The 21,649-nt window shown below is 38.1% G+C and overlaps 1 long non-coding RNA gene across 1 annotated transcript; it reads left to right on the top strand.

Annotated features, from left to right (window-relative positions):
• The first annotated feature begins 1,073 nt into the window (after positions 1–1,073).
• On the top strand, positions 1,074–8,303 carry LOC122152671. The gene is made up of 3 exons (XR_006164718.1): positions 1,074–1,137; positions 7,934–8,061; positions 8,289–8,303. It is a non-coding gene; the product is annotated as an uncharacterized LOC122152671 (long non-coding RNA).
• Positions 8,304–21,649: the final 13,346 nt, after the last annotated feature.

The following is a 21,649-nucleotide window of genomic DNA, read 5'->3' as shown; positions in this document are numbered from 1 at the left end:
TGCTGTTTTTGTTATCACCACAAGCATATGATATCTGCCATGAACAGTTGGGAAAGTTTCCATTTAAATAAATATTAGGGAAAGAAATATTTCAAAACACTTTTAAACTAAGTCCCAGTAGGTGTATATTGCAAGAGCACACTCCAGTTTAACTCAGGATTATATTGATTTTCATTTTTGTCATTCACTGCGGTAAGCCTCCCTTAGATTATTTGTTTAAATATATTCACATATTTACAAGGAACTGCTTCAGTTATGCACAATGTGCCTGCCATTAAAGGTTACAGTTTGGATTTGTACTTGCTTATGAAAGATAAAAGAAAAAGCAACACGTTCAAGCCTGCAAAGTGTTGTCAAAGATGCATACAAAGGGTTCCCCATTGACTCATTCTTTGTGGACTATTATTATAAATGTAAGGCTCTTCTGTCCCTCAGCAATGATCTGTCTGGCAAGCGAGGTTATTTTCAAAAGCAATAAAAGACATGCATAATAAGAAAAATTACTTGATAGTTCACTGTGTCCTTCCTGCTCCTAATGAAAGATTGCTCAATACAGTGTATTTTGCATTACTTTGCCCAGTCCACTTTTTAATAACTGATGCGATACAATTCTCTATACTTTCCTGATGCAGTCCACTCCTGTGTACATCCAGATTTTACAATTTGTTGTGTGGATTATTTCCGCCCCTCTAAGAGAATTCCTCTCTTCTCTGTTACCTGCTGTTGTATAGCCCTCCACAACTTTTCCCATTGGTAGGGGCTTTGAGTGCTTGTCACTGTCATGACATAAGAAGAATTTACATTCCTGTAATAGCCTAAGATGAACTGGTCCTTCATAGGCTCTGTAGGATCCAGCTGGAACCAGTTAGACTGTTTGGAGCCTCATTTTTGCACCCAGCGCAGATCAACTGGGGAAGGGAGAAAGCCTGTCCCCTTTTTCCCTCTCATTAGCACAGGGTAGCATATTGGAAATGTAACAGACAAAGAATATTTGGAATTTATGCATGAATCCTTCGATATAAGGTAGTAAGTGCTCAATTTCTCCTAAGCAGTTATAAAATGCATGTTCTCCTTTGTTTCACAGCTCATGGTTTGCTACTAACCTGAGGATTCTGGAGGTGACCGAAAGCAGAAGCTGTGAGTGAGATTAGTACCTAAATGTGATACTACTTAAGATCCCCCTGTATATCTCAGTCTAGAATATATACTATAAGGACACAGGTTATTTTGCATCAGTGTGAGTGATCTAGCTAGACAAGTCTTCTCTCTGCAGCGGTGGAGCATGCCAGACTCCAAAAGGAAGTCTAACAACCACAATATTGCTAACTTCTCTTTCCTTAAATCTTTTCTTTTTATGGTTTCTTCTACATTATTGATGAGATCTATGAGATGATCAGAAATATCTGCATGAATTCATTGCTCTCCTTATGAGTTACTGTTCATTAATTGGTATTCATTATTAAGCTGCTTGAGGAAAAAAAAAATAATCTGTAAAATTGTTCAATCAGAAGCTTAATAAATGTCAAAAAATAGGTGTGAAACAGAGGAACTCTTACATCTATTATAGCTTCATGCTATAATATTGTCCTTCTATCTGTCAGCCTCTATGGAAAAAAATGCACTATCCATTATGTCAATCCATCTGGGAGAACTACACTGTCTCAGCTATGGTGAAGAGAGAAAACCAGAAAAGAAAATAGTTTTGATTTTGGGCAACTTGTCAATATTTGTAATACTGGCATGTCATTACTCTGTGTTGTAAATGTGCACATTTCCAGAGTCAGTCAGCTGTCAGAGATGTCATTTACAGCAATAAGGTGTGGAACAGCAAAAATGTGTTCCTGTACACATCTGTGTTGTACACTGCATGGCTGACTTGGACATCCATGGTGGCGTGAATTCCTTATATTTCTCCAGCCATCTTTGTCCGATAGAGCTGGACTGTAAGATAGACTATAAGACTATTGACAATAAAATAATGCCTATGACTAGGCTTTAAGATAGTGCAGTTCAGAGGAGGTAAGTGATTTCAAGACTAGAATAGGAGCCACCATGGGTGGTAAGACTCCAAATCTATCCAATCTATTTATTCATTGTCTTCAACACCATTGACCTCGAATTAATGTGAATGTCCATCTCAGCCTTGTGGGCGGCATGAATATTTAAGGACAGCCAAAGTACAAGGGCAGCTATCTCTCTCATTTTTCACTGGCTTGACTGCTACTGGTTATCCTAAAATAAGTTAAGGTCTGCTCAGTGCTCTGGGACAGTAAGAGGTTACTATTCTCTATGTCTGAGAATGTGCCAGTTTGAGCATTTTTTGGAAGCTGGAGAAACTCAGGTTTGGTCCCTCTATCCCCGCTGTTACACCCGAAAGAACGTGCTCCAGCACTGGGAAACTGCTGGAGTTCTGTCGGGTCGGGTCACTCCCCTTCTTCAGCCTGGAAAAGCGCAGTCACATCCCGCTCGGGAGGGAAACATCTCTGAATTCAAACATACTTGTTCCTACCTGTATGAAATTATCTTTTTTTTATAATGGAGCTTGTTCTAACCCCCTGTGTAATCCTCTGACAGTCCCTCTTTGTGCTGAGGGGGGACGGCAGAGATGAAAGATGGTCTGCTGTAGGCAGAGCTGAAGAAAATTGCCTGTGTAGCTGAAACTAACTGTGGTCTCAGCTCTGGAAATCCTGGTTCAAAACTGCTATCATGACAGTGACTATTGCATATCCTCATGTGAGGAGTTTACCACCATCGAGTGAGGTTGCGGAGGAGCTGCCACAGCCGGTGGGAAGCGCCAGGACCCTCCCTGCAGCCTGAGCAGCAGGAGGGTGAGATGCTGTCGGGGCATTAGGGCTTCTCCAAGCCCTCAGCAGCAAGCGAGATCAGGTTAAAAGAGCTTTATATCCTGTTTTTAGCCTAGAAGATTTTCCTACTAGTTTTCCTCAGAGTTTCTACCAAAAAACAGCAGTTTTGGGTGTTTCTGAAATGCCTCCTTCCAGCCACGGAGCCGCCGTGAGTGGAGCTGTACCTCAGGCTAATCTGTCTGCTCAAGCAATTAAGAGCTGTCATTTTGCTTTGGCACGATGGAGTGGGGTTTTGTAATGAAAGCAGTTCTGATGGTTTCTAAGTTTTCCATCCCTTCTGTCCACAATTAAGATGCGATCAAAATCAAAGCTAATTTAGTAATGTTTAAAATAAGTTGTTCCAAACCCAATTAAGGGGAGTTTTCTATTGATTTTGGTAATTCATATTGTGGAGGAATGCTTTGCCAGCAGCTCAGATCAAAGTGGAAGATAGGAGAATATAAATTTGCTATTTTTCTGGAGTCTTGGAGGAGGCCAGTATGTCAGGCAGAGTATTTGAGCTTCTCGCAGCACACAGTCCCCTCCTGTCTCTTCAAATTAAGCATGCTTTCAGTCAAGCTTGTGTTAGGTTTTCAGGTGTGCCTGGGCTTGGGACTCAAAGCGACAGTGGAAGGGCCAAACCTTAGCATGATAGGTATGTCCTTTGCAAACAGAAAGTGGACTTCCCGTCCTTTTTTAAAACCATCAGGCTGAGTACTCTCTTGAAACAAAAATCAGATGACGTTTCAATCAATATGCATAATTACTAATTAGGAAGACTAATTTATAGAAATATAGTTTGACTGTGGTTCTTAAGCAAATAATCCCTTGTATCAGTACATTTCCCAGACTAATTACCAGATGTGTGAAGGAGTTGTTCTCTTTCTTTATGCAAATTTAACTCATGAACATTTAATGGAGATGAGAAGAAAGATGCAGAAGAGCGGAGAGTTTCTGTCCTCCTACAGACCCAAAGGGGGATGACACTGTAGCAGTAGGAGTCCGAGAAATCTGTAGTAGTTTTTAAACTATTCAGGAGAAATGAAAGTTTCCAAAAAATTTATTTTTTTGCAGAACAGAAGTTTTGAGTAGGAAAAGTATCATCAGTAGTTGCTTACATATTGAAAGGGACATTTATTATAGAATAACGAGTAATAGATTGAAATTTGTTTAGCACATATAGTACAACTATAGTTACAAAATAAGTTGTTATACATTTGTAAGGCAAATTTACTTTTTTTCAACTGTTATAGCTGACTTCCCTTAGTTATGTTTTAAACTTTCTTCTCCTTCATCTCTATTCCTGTCTGGTATATTTTTTAGCCAATAGGATTTCCAATTCTGTTCAGGGTTCTGAAGTTATCAAGAGTTGCTATTAGAATTAATACATCAATGGCAACATTTTTTAATTTTTTAGAAGACATAAAGAAATTAGAAAAAACTACTAAGAAAATTGTTGGGCTTTTTGCTGATTATTCAACAAATATGACCTGAAGAAACAGAAGTGATGTATTTCTGCAAATGAGGACTTTGTATTTTAGAATGTGATGGACTTCAAAATGAGAGAAGGCTTTCAGTTTGCCAACTGCTTTGAGTTATTCCTATCAATCGATTTACCTAATCCATTAAAATCTCTTCCTTGAATTTAAAGGACTGGAAATTGGATTTAACTTGCTGTGGCAAGCCTCTTCATGTTACTAAAGTAGTGGTCTAGAAGCAAAAATGTTACTTTGGTATGTAGCTCTTCAGGATCCAGATCAGGACAGCATGGCTCATCTCTGCTCAGGAGGGATTCAGACCTGTCTTTTTGATTTTCTTCATAATATAACAGTGAAGTGGGGACTAGAGTCTGCAGTGAAGCCATAGTTCAGCCCTGGATCCTAGCACACACACACCATGGTCTTGTTTTGACAGTTTGTTTTCAAGGATTGAGAGATGGCAGCACAGTGTGTGTATTGCTCTGAAGAAAGCTCTGATGGTCTTACTATCAGGAGTTGGGGGTTTTATGGAATATTTCCTGACCCTAAAAAGTTAACTTTTTCCTTCTTTTTTTTTTTTTCTTTTTTGGGGGGATATTTTTCCCCCAGGTATCTGAAGAAAAAGTGATGATTACAATAAGAGAACTTGCAAGACGTTTTCCATATCTAGGGACAGTGGTGACATACCCATAAATCATGGGTAACCCTAACACAGACAGTCTTAAAGAGGCTTAGTTGTCATACATAGGTAGGACCATTCCCATCATATTTATCTTTCACTCCACAGCTTATAGAAACCAAATTTCTGTCATCAACAATTATTAATCATCCATTTACCCTGCTGAGACATCTAATAAAGCACCAAGTACAGAGTTTGAACACGAGAGAGGAGAGAAAATGTAATCCAAATTTTCAAAAGTAAAGGGAAGAAAAATCTCATGTAACATCTGTGGACCACATGTTCATAAATTACAGTGGGCCTGTGAACATTTCTTCTCTCATCTCTGTGTCACGCAGATTTAATAGTTCATAATTTCACGAAAAACCACATTATTATGCACCATGCTTAAAAGGAGGTGTGATAGCTCTTCAGCAGCACTGCTGCAAGCTGCTCTCCACTGAGGGCAAGCTGGTGGTGGCTTAGCATCTTGCAGTGTTTCAGTCTTTGCATGCAAAGCTGCTTCTCCATGGCAAGACTCAGGGAAGCACCGCTGAACTGCACTTCATGAGCCTGGGCCCAAATGTGATGACCTTTGACTGTCCAAGGAAATGAAAGTTTTGTACTTAGACCACCAAAAATGTTGTTGGAATGTGAGGGCTACCTGAGAAATACAATGTCACACTGAAAACACAGCCTTTCCACCAGCAGTGTGTTATAGAACAGGGGAGTTTTAGCTTGAATTGAAAAAGGAACAGATTAAAAGTTACACAGCACATTTTACAAAATTTTTACCCACCACTAAAGTGCAAGTGTTACTTTAAATATGTGCGTTTCTACCTGCTGAACTGAGACAAGCCAATGGTGTACAAAGGAATACACAGAGAGCCAGCTTTGCTCTTGCCTTTTATTTCTGGTGAAGTTTATCTACCTCTGCATGAAATCTATGTGCATCATTAAATCCCAGGTCTTGGGCTGACTCTGGATGCCCATAAGGAAAATCCAAGTGTTCTGTCTTGTAAATATTTATTCCAAGATGTGGAGAAAAGCAATGATTTAGATGCAGAGCTAGGAACAGAAGAGTGAAGGAGAGAGACAAGTCAGATGAAAGGAAATTGTGCTTTTATATTATCTCCCATTCTTAAAATAACCTTCTTTCCCACCAAAATTATGACATCTTAAAGAAGAGAGAGAGTTTATTAACATACATATCCCACATAGTTACAGTTAATAATACAAAAATTAAAAAAAAAAAGAAAAAAAAGAAGCCATAGATTCCAATATATAAGAAGAAAAAGCAAAATCTTCAGGAAACACACTTGCAATAAACAAATTGGAGACTACAAGCATTCCAGTGCTAAACACTGTCAACATTTAGACTCCTTACAGCCTAAAACATTTAAATTTAACTTTAGTTGTAATATACAACTTCAGAATCTTGTTCAAGAAAAATACAGCTTCCAGCATGAGAAATTTCCATTGTTTCTCTTTTTCTACAGATTATAGTTCTGATTTAGGGAATGGTATAAAAGATGTAAGGGGCTGCAAACCCAATTTAAAGCATTTCAGATTGTTATCCTAAAGAAGAGCGCACAGACACTGTCTTCCTCTGCTTAAGTCTTCATTTAACAAAGTGCTTAAGTACAACCTTATAGATTGATTTAAGTAGAAGTTCTGTCAAATTTGGTAGGAAATGTTGTTGCAGTTATCAAATCCTGGCAAGGGATTGATTTCTAAGTAATCAAATTACTTTGTTAAATGAAAGCCTCATATTTCTCTTCTGAACTCTTGAGACAGCTACTGAATTTTGCAAAAGGCCATTAAATGCAGCACAGAGCAGGCAGTGCTTGGCCGGCAGGAAAGCTGACTTTCCCCGGCTGACTTCTCCAAAGGAGGTCTGATCCTGCCAGGGAATTTAACTGGGTTCTGCACGCAACAAACTATCAAAGCAAGCAAAACCCATGGACATATGTTAGGGCCACCAGCTGATGGGCTAACGCCCCCAAACCAGGTAAAAATAAGAGTCAGACATTGGAACCAGCTTGTTGCCTTTGCCTGCAGCTGCACAGTGGAATAATTCCAGTGACTCCAAGCACAGGCACATAATTAATTTTTGCATAGGTATTAAGAAAAATTGTGAAGCCAGAATGCCTTAGCAGCTCAAATTTCAGGTTTAAATATTATTATAACTACCAGAACAAATAATAGCATTTTTGATTCATCTTTGTATTTTTCAAAGATAGAAAAGACAGTGGCCATGTTTCCATAATGAGCAAAATGAGACTGTAGCGTTCCTGTTTTCATAGCAGGAGCAGTTTTCATTCCTCTCCCTTTTCCCTGTACTGTTGATGGGTGCACTGGGATGCTGTTGTCTTGGAGACCTTCTGTCTCCTCATCCTCTGAAGGCTCGATTCCAGTAGATGTCCTGTGAGTCTGCAAACATAAAGCAATTTTTTTATGCTGGGAAAATGGAGAGTAGAAATCAGCTCTGCAGTGAGCATGAAGGACTTCTGACTCATACCTAATTTAATCTAATCTAAATCTTATTGAGTTTAGGAGAATCCTACTGGGTTCCTTTTGGCTTTACTTCAGGATGATGGTTTGGAAAGTGAAGTTACATTGCATCCATAAGCACTTCATATATTTTCGGTTTTCATTCGTTTTCATTGAATCCTTTGTTTATCAACTTGGGGTGATATGTTCCTAAAACAGTGAACCACTTATCTTCATTGAAATTATTCTTTCAGATTTGAAATGTAAGACATTTCAGGAAATTTGTTTAAAAATAGCATTACTGCTAAGTAGAAACATTTCCCAAGGAAAAAAAAAATTCTCTGAAAACTTTGCAAAACTTTAATTAAAATTGGATCATGGTATGAACGGACAACTAGAAAATGCAATCTGCAAAATTCATTGCAAAATTCAGTTTATTTCTTTTTGTTATTTAATTCCAGAGGATACTTTAAGTTGTCAAACAGGAGATGAACATACTTTTCCTCATGAGGAGACTGCTTGCCATAGTCAATACCCATGACTACAGACAGCAGTTGCAAAGGAGGCTCAGAGAATGTGGAAGCTCCTGGTATAGATACATTATTTTCTCAGGGAGGGAAAGCAGAGTGTACAGGAGCAGACCGATAGGATAGGAACTGTGTCTTCAGGGAACTGATTTCAAATAGGAAACAGAAACTCATTGATACAAGCACACCGGAGATAGAGTGGAAAAATATATGTGTTCCTGGATGTAGCTTTGTTCCCACTTTAACTCTGGGTGTGAGAAGAAATTTGGTTTTTGCTTGGTTTTCGCAGTCTGTGACTGACTGCAGCCCAGACAGTTCCTGCTGCTGCTGGACAACCCAGCCTGCTTGTCAGCATCGTGAGAAGGATGTGACCAGAACGGATTTACCCCAGGGGAGACAATATGTATGGGGAAAACCAGCAGCAGCTCAGCTGCGTTTGTGCTTTTGTTGGTAGGGAAGTGTGACGATGCATCTTGCGTGGGTAATACGGCTGAAGGTACTTTCCGTGGAAAATCATGAGCAGAGCCTGTGTGAAGAATGTACCCATTGTAACTGTGTGAGCTGCCTATACAACAGAGTTCTGAATGTCATTTCAAATATTGCCTGCATTATAACTTCAGAGAGATTCATACCTATTGCTCTTCATGTCTCACAAGGTGGCTTTTGCTGAAAAGAATTTTGAAGGGCTTTGTGGGCTGCAGCTGCCTAGCCCAGCAAGGAGAACATGTCATCTCCTGGATTGTAATGTGCTGGGAAGACAGTGTGGGACATTAAAAGATTACAGATGTAATCACAAGTGGCCAGGTAAAAAAAAAAAAAAAAATAGGATGAGAGAAGCATTTAATCCACTCCTTTAAAAACATAAAATGTTTCTCTGCAGCCATGGAAATGAAAATGAAGATCAGATTAATACCTGAACCCTAGCATCCTAAGTTAAGACGCATAAAGAAATCAATATTTCATTGCACCTCTGTAAAATGAGACAGGGAGATGAGTGATTGGCATTGAGGTCTTGGATCCTCACTGGGGCAGAAACCAAAGATCCATTGAATGAAATTTAGACATTTAATTTTCCAGCACTGGAAACCAACATTTTGGCATCTCAATGGAATTTTGAGTTTGTCATTGTACCCTAAACAGGTAAAAGGTGTTTCCAATAAAAAATATAACAAAAGGTATCAACATTTATTTTTCTCTCACAAATCCCAGAAATTCCAGATTGTAAGGTTTAGGAAAACAGTTGTATTAAGTTGAGATATTTCCCTCAGCTTGATCTTATATTTTTCATTTTTATATAATTTATAATTTTATACTATTTTCCAGGAAGTAGAAGTGAATAACATCAATTTACAGGAATTCATATTTCCAGATAAATGGCAAAAGAGAAATGGATGTTTGTATTTCCTAATTCTGGGATTAATAGTTAAACTTATTTTCTGATTACTCCCTACAGAAGTGAGTAGAACTTTTTCATAAAATATTTTTTATGAAAATGTTGCTTTGGATCATATTGAAACATTTTCTTTAAATTTTATTTTGATGAGAAGTATATTGAAGTTATAGTAAAATTTAAAGTAAATTTTAAAAATAATTTTTGAATTATATTATATTAATTTTCATTTTTCTATAATTTTTACCTTTTCTTTATTCAGGTATAGTATTGGTAATGTATATTATGCACATGCAATATCCATGTGTCCAGCTGTTCCATTATCAAACACAAGGTCTTTTGGCCTAGGAAGGAAATAAAAGATGTTTCAGTGAAAGTTGTATGTGAGTTTAATGACAATATCTTTTAAGGATTCTGAAAACGTGAAGTAACTCTTCTGCTTTTAACAAGGCCTAATAAAATAATGTAAAATAGAATGCCAAAAATGTCACAAAATACCATCCTGAAACTGCCTAAATGACATTTTTCTAGCATGAAAACAATTGATTTTGCAATATTGGGTTTTGGATTTTTTGTCCAATTGAGTTTTTCCCAGATATGCAACTTTTAATGAAACAGCATTTAGCTGTGCATGGGTTTTAATAGACAGACTTAGTTTTGAAATTCTAAATAGAAATTGAAAAAAAAATCACTTTTTCCTCAATCTTTTTAGGTAGTTAAGAAAATCTTAGTTTATGTCGACCTCCTGTGAATTAACTGCTTGATCTTCCCACCAAAGCAAAATGGCACTACCAAATTTGACAGTGCTGCAGATCCAGTGAGGATTTGGGTTTCAGGAGAATCGCCATGGGGCGCTGGGCTGCTTGGCCTGGCAGGACTCTGCACGCAACAGTAGGACAAATGCATTTTCCCAGAACATAAAACCTTTACCTGGGAAAGCTAAAACACCCAAAGAAAACAAAACTGAGATTTTGAAGATGTTTCACCTAGGACTTTAGTTCGTCCTGCATTTTTTTACTTTTTTTTTTAGATCTTCCATTGATTTTAACAAAATGCATTTTATATCATATAAACATATCTACCTGTGGGTTTCAGCAGTGTCTCAATTAATGTAATTATGTGTTTTTGAGAGCTCTATGTGATTGGGGTGTGTGAAGAGGGCTCAAGGGTAATGACAGAGGTGCCTGGAGTCTAGAATCTTGCAATTCAGCGACCGTGTGTTAAATACAGTAATGGAAGAAAATTAAACCGATTCACACATAGGTCATGTGCCGTGTTAGTTTCGAATGTTTGTGTCCATGCTTGCCAGGTAGTGCTTTGGGAGCAGGGCTGTGGAAGGTGCGCAGTAGCAGCAGACACGAGCCAAAGCCTGCAGCCATCAGGTTTTAGCTGGTGCTTTTTGCTGGTGATACATCCCATGCATGGTTGGCTGCTTCCCCTCCCAGGGGTGCTCGCCAAATGGGATGAGTTTCCTCATCTGTATTTTGTGTGCAAGCACATGCTGAAAGTGAGAGGAGGGGTTTGCTGAGACAACAGACGCCTAGATAATTTCTATTCTTGTATCTAACTTTCCTGCAAAATAACAGTGGTGAGTGGTTGTAACTGAAGAAGACCATAATTAGAAACCAACATCATAGAAACAGCAAGGGTGATAGATAAACTCAGTTTTGTATGAGAATGGTTATTTTCAAGTTACTGTCACACGATAGTTTTGCCTTGTAAAAATGCTGTTCATATCAACTCTCTTTTTGTCCGGTTGTCTTTCAGGCCAAGAAAATACTGGAGCTTGCAATGAATGGATTGTTACGTTTATGGACTTGAGAAAAAGGGATACAAATGTAGGTAAAATGATAAAAAAGTTGAGAAGGGGAGTGAGCAAAGACTTGCTTCCAAGCCCTCACCTTGAAGGCACGGGCACGCAGGTCAGAGGAGTGAAAGGAATCCCATGGAGAAGGCAGTCATGGCAAGAGGCTCCCTTGAACCTCTGGATATTCAGCACACGAATCCCTGAAAAGGCCAGGCTTTCCCCAAGAGAATACTTCTATTACTTTTAGCAGCAAATAAAGGAGCTGAAGAACATGGAAATACTTGGTAGAAGACACATGGCTATGGTGCCAGGTACAGAATTCAAGCTGGAAGTTTGTTATGAATTTCCCTTACTTTTTAGGTTTGCCCTGAGGATTAGTTAGCTACTGAACAGAAAATAGGTGTAATAGAAAGAAAAGCAGGAAGAGGCCACACCTAACATCACAAGGTAAGACTTTTTTCTCATTGATATTTAAAGTTGGATCCTCAAATCTTTGTCCCAGACTTTGTTTCTATGGAAAATAAATTTACCGAGGAAAGAAAAATATATGTGACTATATCACGCAGACAAAGCTGTGCATATCTGATGCATAAAAAGGATTCTGGATTTTGAGGTCTACTAAATCAGTTAGGTTTTATTGCAATACGTTTTTTTGGTTCACTTGTTCAGGAAGAGAGCATATATTAAATATGAAGACCATATATATAGGAAAATAATGATTTTATTAGTTGAGAAAGCAAGAAAAATATGTAATGCCCTAGTATTCCTTTACTTTGCTTACCCAGCATTAGTGTAATACATCTTCCTTCTTTAACCAGACTTCTAAATGAATGAAACTCACATTAAATTAATGAGGCCCTTCTGCCAACTTTATAAAGGTGAAGTTATCCAAGAAAGACTAAAAATAATGATAGGTGACTCAGGTGGACAATGAAATTCTAAATCTCAAGTACTAAATTACTACCCCCATTCATGTAAGTTGTACCATAAACAGACTTTTTAATCTTAAAACTAAAATGAACTCAAAACAAATTTGTAGCACTTGATCTGTAGAAAATTTGGAGTCAAGCAAAGGGCTGAGTTAATTGAATAAGTAATATACCCATACCCCTTAATATATAATAGATTAAAGCAAGATATCTTCATATTGATCTGCTGCAAAAATATCATGGTGCCTTACTTACTTTTGTGTAAAGACTAGGATTTTAAACCATCAGCCGACACTATTTTTCTTCACGGAAGGGTTGGGTTGGACTGTGCTCACTTACTATGTGCAGACATTAAACATACAGTTTAAATCCGCTGAAAAGAGCTGTAAAAGCTTTCAGATTTCCCAACTTTCAAAGATTCCCATCTCTCATTAAAGTTGTGCTAAAGCACACTTTTAATGAATAGCCCTGAGTGTCACATCAAGATTTTAATAGAAAAATGGATTAGTAGAAGATTTGGACAAACTTTTCAGTAATTTATATTTTTTACATTTAACGTTTAATGTAAAGTTGATGTTGAACAGCAGTTCCATACCTTACTGCCTGTATGCTTTCAGTTGCATCTTGCTTCCTGCTGTAGTGTATCTACCTGGCACTAAACCGTGGAGCTACCAGAGGCTGTGTAATCTGTTTAGGAGAGGTGCATTGACGGCCGCGGTTTCACCGTTTCCTCAAAAACGCATTTGAAGAGGCTTTCCGTCACTGACACCAACAGAGGCAGGCTTGCCAAGGTCTTTCTCGTGGCTGGAGAAATGACCCAGAGATTTTCCCATGCAGGAATCCGTGGTGGTGTTAGCGGTCGCAATCGCGAATAGAACTTATCTACACACAGCAGATAAGCAGACACTTCTTTATTCCAGCGCTGGGGAACACGGGGGATAACTCCGCCAAAGACGTGTTCATTGATAGGTACAAAGCACAACATATTTATACACTTTTTCAGCAGAGTCATAGTTACATAAGATCAATAATTCCATAACGTTTAAGATGACCTTTATAATGATTGGCTTTTAGTTACCTCACCTTCCCTATATTCCTATTCTGCAGAAATCATTGGTCATCCTCACTAATTGATTTAAATAGAATGGGGGGAGGGCAAGGATTAGCATATTCATGTTATTTCATGTTATATTCATGAAATTATTATCATATGCAAATGTCTCCGATGCATGCGTTGTTATACTGGACGGGGGTCCTCTGGTGGTCGTTGATAGTCTTCATCACTGTGTCTGCTGATTGAACTCCATCCTTGCGCATGCTCATTCCACCTTTGGTTAATGTTCACCTCTCCCTTGCCCAATCTTTCCAACCAAACCAGTTTTCCTCAGGTACCTATTGTTTCAAGTCAAGATCCATAACCAGTACCCATTGCGTTAATTCAGAGTCCATGACGATTCTTATAATGTTCAAAGCACACAGCACACTAGTTGCTTAATCCTAAGGGCCTTAGTGTACTTTACATTTTCAGAGCTACTGTAGCTTCATGTTAAGTCAAAATCATACTTTTCAACTAAAATCAAAATAATACTCTAGGATTCAAACTATTTCATTAAGGTAATTGCAACAGTGGGGGGGCAGAGATTGGAGAGTTTCAGGGGAAGAAGTTGCCAGCCTGGCTCCTGAGCTCGGGCCTGCTGCAGGCGGCAGGTGAGGCGCGGAGGTTTGCTCCCAGTGGGGCTGGGCAGCGGCACGTCCGTGTCCCGCAGAGCGTGACCGGGCGCGGAGGAGGGCTGTGGGAGGAAACACCTCCTCACCCCTTTGAGCTGTGCCTCGTGCCAAGCCGCGTGGGGCTGTCAGTGGCTTCGCAATGCATTTGGTCGATGCTGCACGCTCACAAATATTGCTGCTGTCTGTGCTGGGTTTAATTTTGGGGGGGGGATTGAAATAAAGTACCTTGGGAAGGACTGTATGAGGAGAAGAGACGTAAACCTTTCTGCCTGACTCAACTTTGCTATTTTCGCAAATGTGGAACACATTTGGTCTGGCATCCCATTTGATTTGTTTACTGCTTTTGTGTCCCACATTTGCAGAGGCTTTCCAAACGTAGATATTCCTCTCATCTGCCCTGGCTCTGTCTTCTGCACAGAAACCCCAGTATAGGTGGGTGAGTACATGTCCAGGGAGTTTGGGTGGGCTATGAAGGGGAACATGGTGAACTTTTGGAATAATCTGGGCTGTACTTTCAGGCTTGCCCACAGTTCAAGTGTAGAAATTATGGGATTTGTTCAGGAAATTATGTTAGACAATATCAGCTATCAGTCCTTACCTTGGTTGCACGCAGCTCGCTCTTTACGTGATCTGCCCCTGGATGTGGAATATTACAGCACTGTTATGAATTATTCTGTCTGTGTGCTCTGGAAAGTATGCAGTATGGCTTGTTTTCAAACATCACTTTTGTTATAAAAATCAGTGGCTCCTACAGTGACCTGAAACTAGTCAGGTAGGATTTAAAAGAGCAAAGAATTTCACAGATGGCTGATTGTTACTTCATTGTGGTATGTGTAAATGGTTCTGTGTTTCAAAAAATATTTTCACCTTGCATTCTAGATAAAACTATTCCTAGCTTTTCATACAACCATAATTCCCAGTTTAGGTGGGATGTATTTCAGTCAAATCAAACCGAAAGAAGAAAAAAACCCACTCTCTCATCCCAGCCTTTTTCCAGCCAGAGCCCCCTCCCTGGCGTCTTCCTTATAACCACCATCTCGAGTGGCCTTGCCCTTTTCAAATATGCTGAGGAATTAAGCAAGTACTAATTAAGTAACTACAAGCTCCACTGCCCTTCCCACCTGGCATATCTGCCAGAAGGGCTGGGAGATCTAAAAGGGGTATTTTTTTTTGTGCATATACTCTGAGGCTCAGTGTATAGACCCTATCATACTGTAGTCTTTCAGAAATGCATTGACTTCACTTAAACGTCTCTGTAACGGCCCAGACGAAGACACTTTTCCCCAGAAGCAGTTGCCTAGCATGCATCATTCTTGGCAGTATCAACAAATAAACTTCTTGTAATTGATTTAATAATTTTCAAATAAAAAAATTATGATAGCTGTGGACAGCTATAAATAACAGAAATGAAACACATTATTTGCACAGCGCCTTCACATGCACTTGTTTAGCCCTTTTTGCTGTTAAGTTAAAACATCTGTTTCTATGGAAGTGGAGCATTCCATGCTACAAACACAGCACTGGAAGTGACCCACATATTAAATGACAACATTTGACAAATTCTAGCAGTTGATTACTGGGGAGGAGTAGACTGTGGTTATAATCAGAGTAAACCAAAAAAATGTGTACCTTTATAAACCTAGAGTTTAAATGAAACATCTGTACTAAATCATGTTTGTAGAAGAGCACTGTAGCCAACTACCAGACCATATGATAATGGGGTGTTTTTAACAATCCCTATTTCCATTGCCATCCTCCAAATCAGATCCAGACTGTGCCCACTGGCACGAATTCTGCTGGAAACCAATTGGGATAGTGTCAGGCTACAGTAGATGCTGTCAGTTTAGATACAGTTACCCGTAAAAAGTTAGTGATTCCAATACCTCGTGGAGCTTATAAGCACAGGTAGAAACTCAGGTGAATATTAGGGTGCTTTGTAGGCTACAGTCTTTTCTAGTCATATTTTAACTGAGGCTTGCACCCTGAAAAAGGTGGATATGCTGCAATCGTTGTGGAATCTTATTCTTAAGGAAATGTGAGTGTAGAGCAAGGAGGTGGGTATTAGAATTGCAGCAGCAGGTCAGCTGGCGATAAACTGAGAGTGCTCAGGCTGGCACCAAACCCAGGTTTGGGAGTTCACTTAAATATAATTCTTTGGGTTTGTGAACTGTTATGCAAAAGTCAAGTAAGTACAATTTTCTCTGAGTGCTTTCTGTTGCTGTTAATTGGATACAAAGCAAAAGAAAACTAGTTTACTCCATCCCTTTATGTAGATTCTTAAACTGATATTCATTAGTAGCATCTGAACATACAAATTTTCTTATTACTGCAGAATATTCCCTGAATTAATTAAAAAAAAAAAAAAACAAATGCCCAAATTTTGTATTAGCTTTACATAGTCACTACAATCTTTCAAAAACAGAAAAAAAGGCAAACCTACCCTGCAACTACATTGTTAGTTTTAGATGGCCTATACTAAAAAAGTTGCCATCACATTAGGAAAACCTGTTCAGAATTCCTTGACCAACATGAGTGATACTCAGTAAAAACTGAAATATTTGAAAGAGTGAAATACTACTTGAGTGACGCTCAAGAAATAGTAGTTAACTGACACATGGAAAGTTCTCACTGTGAACAAGTAGATGAGTGCTGTTTGGCAGGAATAAAAGGACAGGCTACATTAACAGGGAACAAATAATAATGAGCAGTGGTATCTAAATTTAGATTATTGGTTAGCGGAACATACCTAAAATACTATAATAGTAGAGCTAACCTCGCAGGGCATTATATTCATGAGGAGTTAATGGGATTCTTATTTAAGAAGAAGGGACAAGCTTTTAAGATAATACTCAAGCTGTACCATGAGGAAGTAAAGAAAAATCTATACAGTATGAATTTAAAATATAATTTTGATGGATTTTTGGTAATCCAATACTTTGTTTTAAATGTTCTATTTAAGTTTGCAAATAGTGTAGAAGAAGCTTAAATACTTAGACTACTGTCATAGTACAAATTGTGACTGGTAGGTTACTGAATTCAAGACTAACAATAGGAAAGTGGACAACCTGTGCAACCAGTGTGCTTAAATATACAACAATATCTGAAGTAAAAAGCTGAATTACTTTGAAATAAACACAAAATGAGGGGGAATGTTAAATCTCAAAAAACTCAGAAATACAACATAATTTTTGGTCTTATATTTTATTAAAACTTTTTATTTGATTTATAAATGTTATTGTCACAAGGGACTATCAGATCATCTGGCCTGACTTGACCTGGTACAAAAGCAATGTCTAGAGAGTCCTCTGAGAGGGCTCTTCCTCAATTTAATTGATACCGTATAACTAATAACATACAATGCTATTACATAAAATGAACATTTTGTCATATAGGTCTTTAATGAAATAATTCTTACAATATATTTCTTAAATACCCATTTTTATGATAGCTTTTATTTCAAGATCGAATGCAAAACTCAATTCCTACTATTTACCTGAGTTTCAGTTCAAGTTGTTTGCTTCTGGTGTCATAGTATCTGATCGGGACCATCTAAATTTTCCTTATTCTTTGGCCTCTTCCAGTGTCAGGCCATCAGTATATGTTTCAGTATATTACTTTCTGAGTCATTTGTAATGGCACAGATGAACTGTTGTATGAAGCTGAAAAAATATCTCTGAACTTGCCAACATCAGTGTCTAGTTTCTTAAGACTAACCTTTTGGTTTGGAAGATTTTTACAATGGTCGTATGTCTAACTAATGAAAGTTGTCAGCTTAATCTGCCTCATCAAATACACTACTAACTAAAATTCTACTTATATTTAGGAAGAGTGTTAGTAATTGATGGAATAATTCCAAATTCTATATAAAGACAGTTTCAGAGGGTTTTTTTACACCACAATGTGAAGGCCCCAAGTTACATGCTATGCCTCATCACTCATGAACAGAAGAGCTTTATATGCACAATAAATAACAGCTAAATTAAATGGAATGGGTACTTGAGACAAGTTAACAGTCCAGATAAATTTTGGGATGCTTTCTTAAAATATGTTAGGCAGGTGGAGTTACTCTTCTTCTCTCAGCAAATGCAGCTACATCTAACCTCTTGATTTTTATAACTGCCTGGTATTAAACTCACTCCAGCAGAGAAATTTTGAATTTTGTAAAGTCAGTGAGCATGACCACTACCATTTTGTAACTCTTGCATTTTTCTTCCTATATTATATACCGTTATTTAATTCTATTTTGCCATTTGTATGTCATGTGGGATCTTGCCTGTATGGCATGACAGTTGAAAGTCTGGCACACTTTCTTGACAGCTGTTTTGAAGTGAAGGCTGTGATGCGTGCTACATCTGGAGGTGCTGAGGTTTGAGTGCAGACAGTGGAAAAGTCCAATTTCTCTTTAGGGATGACTGGGATAGATTTACAATATCTAAGCTCTCATTCAGGAAGGGGACTCCATAAGGATCTACTCAGGCAGATGCTGTTGCAAAATCAAAGCCAAAGACTCCATGGCACATTTTGTGATACTACAAAATAAGTTAAATAAAAACAAGTTAAATATTCGGTTAGAGGACTCATGAATGTTGCCTATACTATCCTGAAATGTCAGCCAAAAGGTATACGTTACTGTCTGATTTTCTTCTAATTTTTAAGATATGGTTTTGTTTACTTACTGTATATGAATGTAAAGTTGGATCTAGACTTCATGGCGGACTTTATGGATGACTGGAGAATTGCTAAAATGGTAATACTATCAATCTGAAGAAATTCAAACCTATATAATTAAGAGGCAGTGTATCTTAAGGAAGTGGAGTGGAAGGGAAAGGGGTTGGCAAGTTATTTTTTTAAACTTGATCTGCTGACATTTTTGTTCTGGGAAAAGGATGATCCTTTATTAATGATTTCATGTCTCGTCCAGTCAAAAACTCTTAATTCACACATTTGTGTCACATAAAACCAGTACATTCTTATAGCTACAAGAAATCTTCAATTTTTAGTGCCATATAAAAGTACGATCAGTTTTGCTTCATTTCAGAGCAAAATAGCAATTCACTTGGTACACTTGCATATTTAAAAAATAAAGCTGGCCAAGTTCTTCTACAAACTGTAGCATTCAAGGAGTGATGCATTTTTGGAACTGTAGGCCTTCCTCCTGAAACACTTATTCCTGAGAGTAGTAATTTCCAAATATTTCAGGTTTCTATTTATCCATCCATATAATACATACGGAGGTGACGGGATTGGCTGTGAAGGTGACTGGTTTGGTTATTAGTATTTTACTGATTTTTTTTTTTATATATATATATTTTTGTCCTTACGGTTTTTGGAGCCATGGTGCTTCCAATGAACTGGGTGCCAGCTGTGAATACTGGATATGCTTCTGAAGCAAAGGTATGGTTAGTGGGGAGCTGAGGATCTCGTGTCCACACTGTATCCCTCTTCAAAGCTGTACTGTGCCACATAACAACAGTTTGACCTCACTGTACCACACTTTTTGAGGCCTGGATGGAGCGTCCCCCACCTCTGCCCAGTTCCACAAATCCCCTCTGCAGCAGAGGAGCTGGCAAGATGTAGGGACACCTACAGCATCAGTACATCAGTGCCTGGGACAGTGAAGCCTCACAGGGTCTGGAAGGAAGAACAGAGCATTTGATAAAGCCAATTGGGAATACACTTGGGATGTGCCTGGATGCTTTGGTGATGGTCATTACAGAAAATCCAGACTTGTCTTCACCCTTATGATTAAAATGGTGATTCTTACCGAGTGCTTCATTCTGTGGCTGCACCAGAGCATATTCTTGTTCAACCAAGATATTGTACTTGTTCTTCACTTCCAATTTCAAGGCTGTATTTTAATTTGAAGCCAATGGCATTGTTTCATGGAAATGCAGGAATCCTTGCCAAAATCATCCAACTAAGAATAAGGCGGTCATCAAAATAAACTTCCACTCTGGTCATATTTCAAAAAATTCAGTAGAGCCTAGGACAGCCTGACAGCACTACAACTCCTTGTTGAAGGCCCTGTAGCACATAGAAGTACAAAATGCAAACATTCAGATTTTTGGGGTGAAATTCTATCCGAATCATTCCAGTACACAGACGTGTGCAACCTCAACAGAAAGACTTTCTCCAACTGAAATAAAATATTAGCATTGCTGTTGATGTATTCACTTTCCCCAAGCAAGCTCCATCATCAGATGGTCTTAATTGAGTTCTGACACTTAGTCTAATCAATCCATATTAAAGAAATAGCAGAAGAACTTGACTTTAGTTTGGGGAAAATTACATATTTAAAGGATTTGAGTATCAGCCACAGTGTGATTTTACATTAAGTGAAAGCTGCTGTTCAGAAAAGAAAATTGAGAAGATCACAAAGCTACTCAGTCAGATCCATTCACTGCACATTTTAATAAGAAAAACGTTGTTGACCACAGATAAGTTACTGTTTGTTAAATGAGAGACCTGTATATACCTGATTGATATGTTATTTTTAAGAAACCTTGTTTCATGTCCATATAAATATCAGGGAAAGTTTAAATTACTATTTTAGCTCTATGCAATGTTCATTTTCTGTTTCCCTCTGTCCAGAATAGTTTTGAAAGACTATGTAGCACTTCAGACTTCTAAAAGCTAGTGAAGTTTCACTTGCAGAACCGATGGCCAAATGATGGTTGGGTGGTCTAAAGTTTACTTAGCACCCAGATGTTAGATGGGTTCCAGAACTTCTGTGGTTGAATTTGGATATTTAACTCTTTTATTCTATGTACAAAATCATTATTACATATTATTCAGGGAGTAATGGAAAACTGTTAGCTTCAGCATCTCACAATCATATAATGAAAGCCTGAATTATAATTTGACATTTAATATGTCATTGTGTACATGTTTATTTATTTATACATTATGCACTCATAAATATATACATTCATTTGTGGCAACCAGATGATTTCAGAATCGTTGGTTATTCATCATAGATGTACACATGAACCTCCCTACAGAAAAGTGAGTCTTTTGTCCTTTACTATTACCATCAATGGACTCTTTCAGTGGTTTTTATTTGGTTTTAAGCATTTCTTTACAGTTGTATTTTTGATGCATCTTAGCTTTGTGTTGCCTAAATTTATCTATCTACATGAAAATTAAAATTATGAAAGGCAGATTGCAAAGAAAAAAATAAATTCTTACATTTATATTACTCCTGAACTAAACTTCCAGTTATCTTTGGTTGGAAATATGCAGTTCCAGGAGGCCTCAAGGGCCCCAATGGTAGAAGCCATCTGCTGCAGAGGCTTTAGTGTCTTAAGGACTCAAAGTTTCAAAAATGTCCAAGGATTTCTTTCTGCATGGTATTGTTATGTTTTAAGTTGTTGTTCCTTCTTTTCCTATATAGAAACAACAATGCCAAAGAAAGAGCATTCTAGTCAGTTTTAGTTTTAATTATCTGGTAGCAAAAATTTAAAAATTGCAGTGGAATTTTCTGTAGTTAGTGAATCTGGCCAAGACATGTTTCACTCAGTATCTCACCTAGCCATTTTTCTAAGGTTAGACATTGGTGTTGGCCATTTTAAAAAATCACGTTGACGGCAGTGTTGCCAATCCTAATCAAGCCATCTCTATTACCTCAGTATAATATGCAGAAGCATTAGGAGCCTACGGAAGGATTCATTGCAGTCAGAAAACTGAACGGAAAAGCTAATGAGAAACTCCAGTGACAAGATGCAGCTGAAGTTTTCCCCATCATCCCAGATTGTTGTCTAACTCACTGCTCTGAGAAGGAGAGTCACAGTCCAAAC

This window comes from Tyto alba, unplaced genomic scaffold (assembly GCF_018691265.1).
Source record: "Tyto alba isolate M040663 unplaced genomic scaffold, T.alba_DEE_v4.0 Super-Scaffold_9, whole genome shotgun sequence".
NCBI classification, from domain to species: domain Eukaryota; kingdom Metazoa; phylum Chordata; class Aves; order Strigiformes; family Tytonidae; genus Tyto; species Tyto alba.
The sequence above is the reverse complement of the archived record's forward strand: the minus strand, read 5'-3'. Positions and strand labels throughout refer to the sequence as shown.